We start from the raw sequence: 8,099 nt of genomic DNA, 5'->3' as shown, positions 1-8,099 counted from the left end.
ACGATAAGGGGATAAGGGGTAATGGGGAGCGGGCAGGGAAGTGGAACTGAGTCCATGATCAGATCAGCCATGATATTGAATGGCGGAGCAGGCTCGAGGGGCCGTATGGCCTACTTCTGCTCCTATTTCTTATCTTCTTATGTTCTTATAGCTGATCTAATCTTGGACTCAGGTCCACTTCCCTGCCTGCTGCCCATACCCCTTAATCTCTTATCGGTTAAGAAGCTGTCTATCTCTGTCTTAAATGTATTCAATGTCCTGGCTTCCACAGCACTCTGAGGCAGCAAATTTCACAGATTCACAGATAGTGGGTGGAGAAAGCACAGGAGATTCAGTATCAGATCAGCCATGATCTTATTAAATGGCAGAGCAGGCTCGAGGGGACAAATAGTCGACTCCTGCACCTATTTCTTATGTTCTTATGTTCCTGGAATCATTGTCGTAAATTCTTTCTGCACTTTCTTGGTGTCAACTTTTGTTGGCTAACGCTCATATGAAGCGTCTTGGGATGCTTTACTACGTTAAAGGCAAGTTACTTGTTGTTGGAAGCAGAACTGTTGGCTTCTAAGTGTGTCTAATGCCTTCCTTTTCAAGACCTTTGCCATCACTTGAGAAACTCTGTGGAATGGATTGCTAGAATTAACTACTCATCTGGGATGCCTACAAAGTGGTTAGCATTGAGGGCAATGTGATCGGAGATCCACATCGGCCTTCAGCAAGAGGGATTTATGTGTCTGCTGAATGTAAGAGAGAATATGGGAAGTGTATACAGGAACGTCTCTGGACAAAGGACGATGGACGGGATCAATGGCCTGACATCTCGTAAATTAACTCCAGCCAGCAAGGATTCAACACCTTCACGAGGTGCGGAAGCAAACTGATAGGGTGGGGTGGGGGCTGGGGGCGGGGTGGAACGGTAAGGCCGCCACTGAAAGAACTGGTTAGGACCTGGAGGGGCGAGGTGAGAGAAGAAATGGAGGTCAAACCAAATGGTAGTGCTCCATATTAGTGACATACTTCACCAAGATTGTATTGGAAGTTAACATGCAGGTGCAGCAGGCAATTAGAAAAGCAAATGGTATGTTGGCCTTTATTACAAGAGGATTTTAGTATAAGAGTAAAGACATGCTAATGCAATTATATCATCATCACCATCCGCAGCCCCTTGGAGTCGAGGAAGATTTGTTTCCACTCTAAAAGTGAGTTCTCAGTTGACTGAAGAGTCCAATGCGGGACCTGCAGTCTCTGTCACAGGTGGGACAGACCATGTTTGAAGGAAAGGGGGGGGTGGGGAGTCTGGGTTGATGCACGCTCCTTCCGCTGTCTGAGCTTGGTTTCTGCATGCTCTCGGCGACAAGACTCTAGGTGCACAGTGCCCCCCCGGATGCTCTTTCTCCATTTTGGGCGGTCGTGGGGGGGCCAGGGATTCCCAAGTGCCGTTGGGGATGTTACACTTTTTATCAAGGAGGGTGTCCTTGAAGCATTTTCTTTGCCCACCTGAGGCTCGTTGCCATGTTGAAGCTTGCTTTGGGAGTCTCGTGTCGGGCATGCGGACAATGTGGCCCGTCCAATGGAGCTGATCGAGTGTGGTCAATGCTTCGATGCTGGCCTGAGCGATGTTGGCCTGAGTTGGTGCGTCTACCCTGCCAGCGAATTTTCAGGATCTTGCGGAGGCAGCGTTGGTGGTCTATCTCCAGCGTTTTGAGGTATCTGCTGTATATAGTCTATAGCTCTGAGCCGTATAGGAGGGCGGGTATCACTACTGCCCTGTAGCCCATAAGCTTGGTGCCAGATTTGAGATCCTGGTCTTCAAACACTCTCTTCCTCAGGCGACCGAAGGCTGCGCTGGCACACTGAAGGCAGTGTTGGACCTTGTTGTCAATGTCTGCTCTTGCTGACAGTAAGCTCCCGAGGTATGGAAAATGGTCTACGTTATCTAAGGCCTTGACGTGGATTTTGATAATCGTGGGGGCAGTGCTGTGTGGCGGGGACAGGTTGGTAGAGGTCCTTTGTCTTACGGATGTTTAGCGTAAGGCCCATGCTCTCATACGCCTCGGTGAAAGTGTTGACAATGGCTTGGAGTTTGGCCTCCAAGTGTGCGCAGACTCAAGTGTCATCTGCATACTGTAGTGCAATTACATCGGGCCTGGGTGAGACTACACCTGGAGTATTGTGTACAGTTTTGATCTCCTTACCTAAGGAAGGATATACTTGCCATAGATGGAATGCAACAAAGGTTCACCAGACTAATTCCTGTGATGGGTGGATTGTCCTATGAGGAGAAATAAAGTAGACTTGCCCTATATTCTCTAGCGTTTAGAAGAATGAGAGGTGATCTCTTAAGGGGCTTGACAGGGTAGATGCAGGGAGAATGTTTCCCCTGGCTGGGAGTCTAGACCCAGGAGTCACAGTCTCAGAATAAGGGGTTGGCCATTTAGGACTGAGATGAGGAGAAATGTCTTCACAGAGGGTGGTGAATTTTTGGAATTCTCTCCCCCAGAGTGCTGTGGAGGCTCAGTCATTGAGTATATTCAAGACAGAAATTGATAGATTTTTGGATATTAAGGAAATCAAGGGATATGGGGATAGTGCAGGAAAGTGGAGTTGAGGTAGAAGATCAGCCATGATCTCATTGAATGGCGGAGCAGGCTCGAGGGGCCGAATGGCCTACTCCTGTTCCTATTCCTTCTGTTCTTATGCAACCTATGGTGAGGCTGCGTGCAGTCACCACACCTGTGTAATCCACAAGAGGCTGGCCACATAGCAGACTGGTCACAAAAGTAAAAGCCCATGGAATCCAGGGCAAAATGGCAAGTTGGATCCAAAATTGTCTCGGAGGCAGGAAGCAAAGGGTAATGGTTGATGGATGTTTTTGCGACTGGAAGGATGTTTCCAGTGGGGTTCCGCAGGGCTCAGTACTGGGTCCTTTGCTTTTTGTGATATACATCAATGATCTAGACTTAAATAAAAGGGGTATGATTAAGAAGTTTGCAGATGACACTAAAATCATCTGTGTGGTTGATAATGAAGAGGAAAGCTGCGGACTGCAGGAAGATACCAATGTACTGGTCAGGTGGGCAGAACAGTGGCAAATGAAATTTAATCCAGAGAAGTGTGAGGTAATGCATTTTGGGAGGGCTAACAAGGAAAGGGAATACACATTAAATGGTAGGATACTGAGAAGTGTACAGAAACAAACGGAGCTTGGAGTGCATGTTCACAGATCCCTGAAAGCAGCAGGCCAGATACATAAGGTGGTTAAGAAGGCACACAGAATGCTTGCCTTTATTAGCTAAGGCATAGAATACAAGAGTAGGGGGTTATGCTTGAATGGTATAAAACACTGGTAAGGTCAGAGCTGGAGTACTGCATGCAGTTCTGGCATTACAGGAAGGACGCGACTGCACTGGAGAATGGAGAAGGTACAGGAGGAGATTTACGACGATGATGCTGGGAGTGGAGAATCTTAGCTATGAGGACAGATTAGATAGGCTGGATTTGTTTTAATTGGAACAGAGGAGGCTGAGGGGAGACCTCATTGAGGTGTATAAAATGATGAGGGGCCTAGATATAGTGGATAGAAAGGGCCTATTTCCCTTAGCAGAGGGGTCAACAACCAGGGAGCATAAAGTAAAGTAATTGGTAGAAGGTTTAGAGGGGATATGAGGTGAAATTTCTTCATGCAGAGGGTTGTGGAGGTCTGAAACTCACTGCCTGAAAGAGTGGTAGAGGCAAAAACCCTCACCACATTTAAAGAGTACTTGGATGTGCAGCTGAAGTGGCATAACCTGCAGGGTTACAGACCTAGAGCTGGAAAGTGGGATTACCCACTTGTTGGCCGGCACGGACACGATGGGCCGAAATGGCCTCCTTCCGTGCTGTAAACGTCTATGATTCTAAGACCTGGTGCTGCATTCTCTGAGGTTTTTTTTGGTATGGTGGACACCAAAAGAAGAGTCATTGTTGTTGAAGAAAATGAACCTTTTTCTTTCTGCGACTTGCCAGGAATACTTGATCCCCAAATAAATCCTCTATGGTTCTCAAAGCAGAAGAACTAGGAGGGGATTAGAGGACTGAGTGCGCCCTGACCTGTCAAGTCAGTCCCCTGTTAGCGAGGAGGGGTTCCACGACCAACTTTTGCTTTCCCAAGCAAGATTAATGTTTTTGTCGTTGGGACTGTTCAATGCCTTAAATCATCCTGCTGAGATTCGCTGGCACAGTCAACCTCGATCGATCAATGTTCCGCAGCAAATGGGGCTGCTGTGGGCAGTACTGGGGGCTATAATGGTGGGATGATGAAATATGTGAGTGCCAATTGGAGGCATCGGGCTCACTTTTCCCCAAAGCATTTTTTTTGGCGTACTTGAAGAGTTACGCCCGATTTTTGGGGGCCGAAGTACGCCAAAAATGTCTTTTTCTAAGTTTTCCCGTTGGATTTCTTCACTTTGGCGTGGCCTAACCCGACCTTTAGTTTTGGTGGTGGAGTCTTGATCTGCGCCAAAAAGATCGGGCTGCCATGGTAACCAGGGACACAATGCGAGCTGAGGCTGCAAAGTGAAGCATACAGCCAGCTCCCGACACATTAAAAGAATTGAAAAACACATAGCAGCAACTTACCTCCAACACCGCCCGAAGGGCTTGCCGGTCCGGTCCCATTTTCGGACACATGCAAAGTGAAGCACACATCTCTCGATCTCTTGCGCTCTCTCGCTCTCTCTCTCTCTCTCTCTCTCTCTCTCGGCCCTACCAGTCCATGCTGGCGTTTATATAAGAACATAAGAACATAAGAATTAGGAACAGGAGTAGGCCATCTAGCCCCTCGAGCCTGCTCCGCCATTCAACAAGATCATGACTGATCTGGCCGTGGACTCAGCTCCACTTACCCGTCCGCTCCCCGTAACCCTTAATTCCCTTATTGGTTAAAAATCTATCTATCTGTGACTTGAATACATTTAATGAGCTAGCCTCAACTGCTTCCTTGGGCAGAAAATTCCACAGATTCACAACCCTCTGGGAGAAGAAATTCCTTCCCACTCGAGCCTCCAACCGTCTTTCCTCATCTAAATCTATCAGCATAACCCTCTATTCCCTTCTCCCTCATATGTTTGTCTAGCCTCCCCTTAAATGCATCGATACTATTCGCCTCAACCACTCCCTGTGGTAGCGAGTTCCACATTCTCACCATTCTCTGGGTAAAGAAGTTTCTTCTGAATTCCCTATTGGATTTCTTGGAGACTATCTTATATTGATGGCCTCTAGTTATGCTCTTCCCCACAAGTGGAAACATCAATTCTGTATCTGCTCTATCAAAACCTTTAATAATTTTAAAGACCTCTATTAAGTCACCCCCAGCCTCCTTTTTTCAAGAGAAAAGAAACCCAGCCTGTTCATCCTTTCCTGATATGTATACCCTTGCATTTCTGGTATCATCCTTGTAAATTCTCTCTGCACCCTAGCCAGTGCCTCTATATCCTTTTTATAAAATGGCAACCAGAACTGTACGCAGTACTCTAAGTGTGGTCTAACCAAGGTTCGATACAGGTTTAGCATAAATGGCTTGACAGGTGAAACTTTGTGGGAATGGTCGGTGTGCAGTGTTAATCTCTACACCGCTGAAAGAAATCAAAACTCTGGAGATGATACAGAGGAAGGCAACCAGGATGATATTGAATACCGGAGCTCTTCAGGTTTTTAACTCTGAGGTTCATAGTTGTTTACTTTGTTGCAGCATAGACATAAAGGGGGCAATCTAATAGGAACATAAGAAATAGGAGCAGGAGCAGGCCACCTGGTCCCTCGAACCTGCGCCACCATTTAATAAGATCATGGCTGATCCGATCATGGACTCAGCTCCACTTCCCCGCCCGTTCCCCATAACCTTTTATTCTCTTATCGCTCAAAAATCTGTTTATCTCCATCTTAAATATATTCAAAGACCCAGCCTCCACAGCTCTCCGAGGCAGAGAATTCCATAGATAGAGAAGAAATTCCTCCTCATCTCAGTTTTAAATGGGCAGCCCCTTATTCTGAGACTATGTCCCCTAGTTTTAGTTTCCCCTATGAGTGGAAATATCTTCTCTGCATCCACCTTGTTGAGCCCCCTCATTATCTTATATGTTTCGATAAGATCACCTCTCATTCTTCTGAACTCCAATGTGTATAGACCCAAACTACTCAACCTATCTTCATAAGTCAACCCCCTCATCTCCGGAATAAACCTAGTGAACCTTCTCTGAACAGCCTCCAATGCAAGTACATCCTTCCTTAAATATGGAGACCAAAACTGTATGCAGTACTCCAGGTGTGGCCTCACCAATACCCTGTACAGGTGTAGCAGGACTTCTCTGCTTTTATACTCTATCCCCCTTGCAATAAAGGCCAACATTCTATTTGCCTTCCTGATTATTTGCTGTACCTGCATACTAACTTTTTGTGTTTCATGCACAAGGACCCCCAGGTCCCTCTGTACTGCAGCACTTTGCAATTTAATTCCATTTAAACTATAATTTGCTTTTCTATTTTTGCTGACAAAGTGGGTAACCTCACATTTTCCCACATTATACTCCATCTGCCAAGTTTTTGCCCACTCACTTAACCTGTCTATATCCCTTTGCAGATTTTTTGTGTCCTCCTCACAATTTACTTTCCCATCCATCTTTGTATCATCAGCAAACTTGACTACATTACACTCGGTCCCTTCATCCAAGTCATTAATATAGATTGTAAATAGTTGAGGCCCCAGCACCGATTCCTGCGGCACCCCACTAGTTACAGTTTGCCAACCGAAAAATGACCCATTTATACCGACTCTCTGTTTTCTGTTAGTTAACCAATCCTCTATCTATGCTAATATATTCCCCCAACCCCGTGAGCTCTTATCTTGTGCAGTAACCTTTTATGTGGCACCTTATCGAATGCCTTCTGGAAATCCAAATACACCACATCCACTGGTCCCCCCTTATCCACCTTGCTCGTTACATCTTCAAAGAACTCCAGCAAATTTGTCAAAAATGATTTTCCTTTCATAAAACCATCCTGACTCTGCTTGATTGAATTATGCTTATCCAAATATCCTGCTACTGCTTCCTTGATAATGAACACCAGCATGTTCCCAACGACAGATGTTATGCTAACTGGTCTATAGTTTCCTGCTTTCTGTCTGCCTCCTTTTTTAAATAGGGGCGTTATATTTTCGGTTTTCCAATCCACTGGGACCTCCCTAGAATCAGGGAATTTTGGTCAATTACAAACAATGCAGCCACTATTTCTGCAGTCACTTCTTTTAAGACCCTAAGATGCAATCCATCATGTCCAGGCAACTTGTCCGCCTCTAGGTGTAAGCTTGAAGGGCCAAATGACCTACTCCTGCACCTATTTTCTATGTTTCTGTGTTTAGTCTCATTATTTTACCGAGTACTACTTCTATAGTGATAGTGATTGTATTAAGTTCCTCCTTCCCTACAGCCCCTTGATTATCCTTTTTTGGGATGTTTTTAGTGTCTTCTACTGTGAAGACCGATACAAAATATTTGTTCAAAGTCTCTGCCATTTCCTTGTTCACCATTATTAATTCCCCAGACTCATCCTCTAGAGGACCAACATTTACTTTAGCCACTCTTTTCCTTTTTATGTGCCTATAGTAAATCATACTATCTGCTTTTATATTTTGTGCTAGTTTATTTTCATAATCTATCTTCCCTCTCTTTATTTTTTTTTTAGTCGTTCTTTGCTGGCTTTTAAGTTTCCCAATCCTCTGGCCTCCCACTAGTCTTGGCCACATTGTATGCCCTTGTTTTCAATTTGATACCCTCCCTTATTTCCGTGGTTCACCATGGATGGTTATCCTTCTCTTACAGACTTTCCTTCTCATTGGGATATATTTTTGTTGTGAGTTATGAAATATCTCCTTAGATGTCTGCCACTGCTCATCAACCGTCCCACACTTTAATCTATTTTCCCAGTCCACTTTAGCCAACTCTGCCTTCAAAACTTTGTAGTCTCTTTTATTTAAGCTTAGGACACTGGTTAGAGATCCAACTTTCTCACCCTCCAATTGAATTTGAAATTCAACTATGTTATGGTCACTCATTCCTAGAGGA

This window comes from Pristiophorus japonicus, chromosome 5 (genome assembly GCF_044704955.1).
Source record: "Pristiophorus japonicus isolate sPriJap1 chromosome 5, sPriJap1.hap1, whole genome shotgun sequence".
Taxonomy (NCBI): Eukaryota; Metazoa; Chordata; class Chondrichthyes; family Pristiophoridae; genus Pristiophorus; species Pristiophorus japonicus.
The sequence above is the reverse complement of the archived record's forward strand: the minus strand, read 5'-3'. Positions refer to the sequence as shown.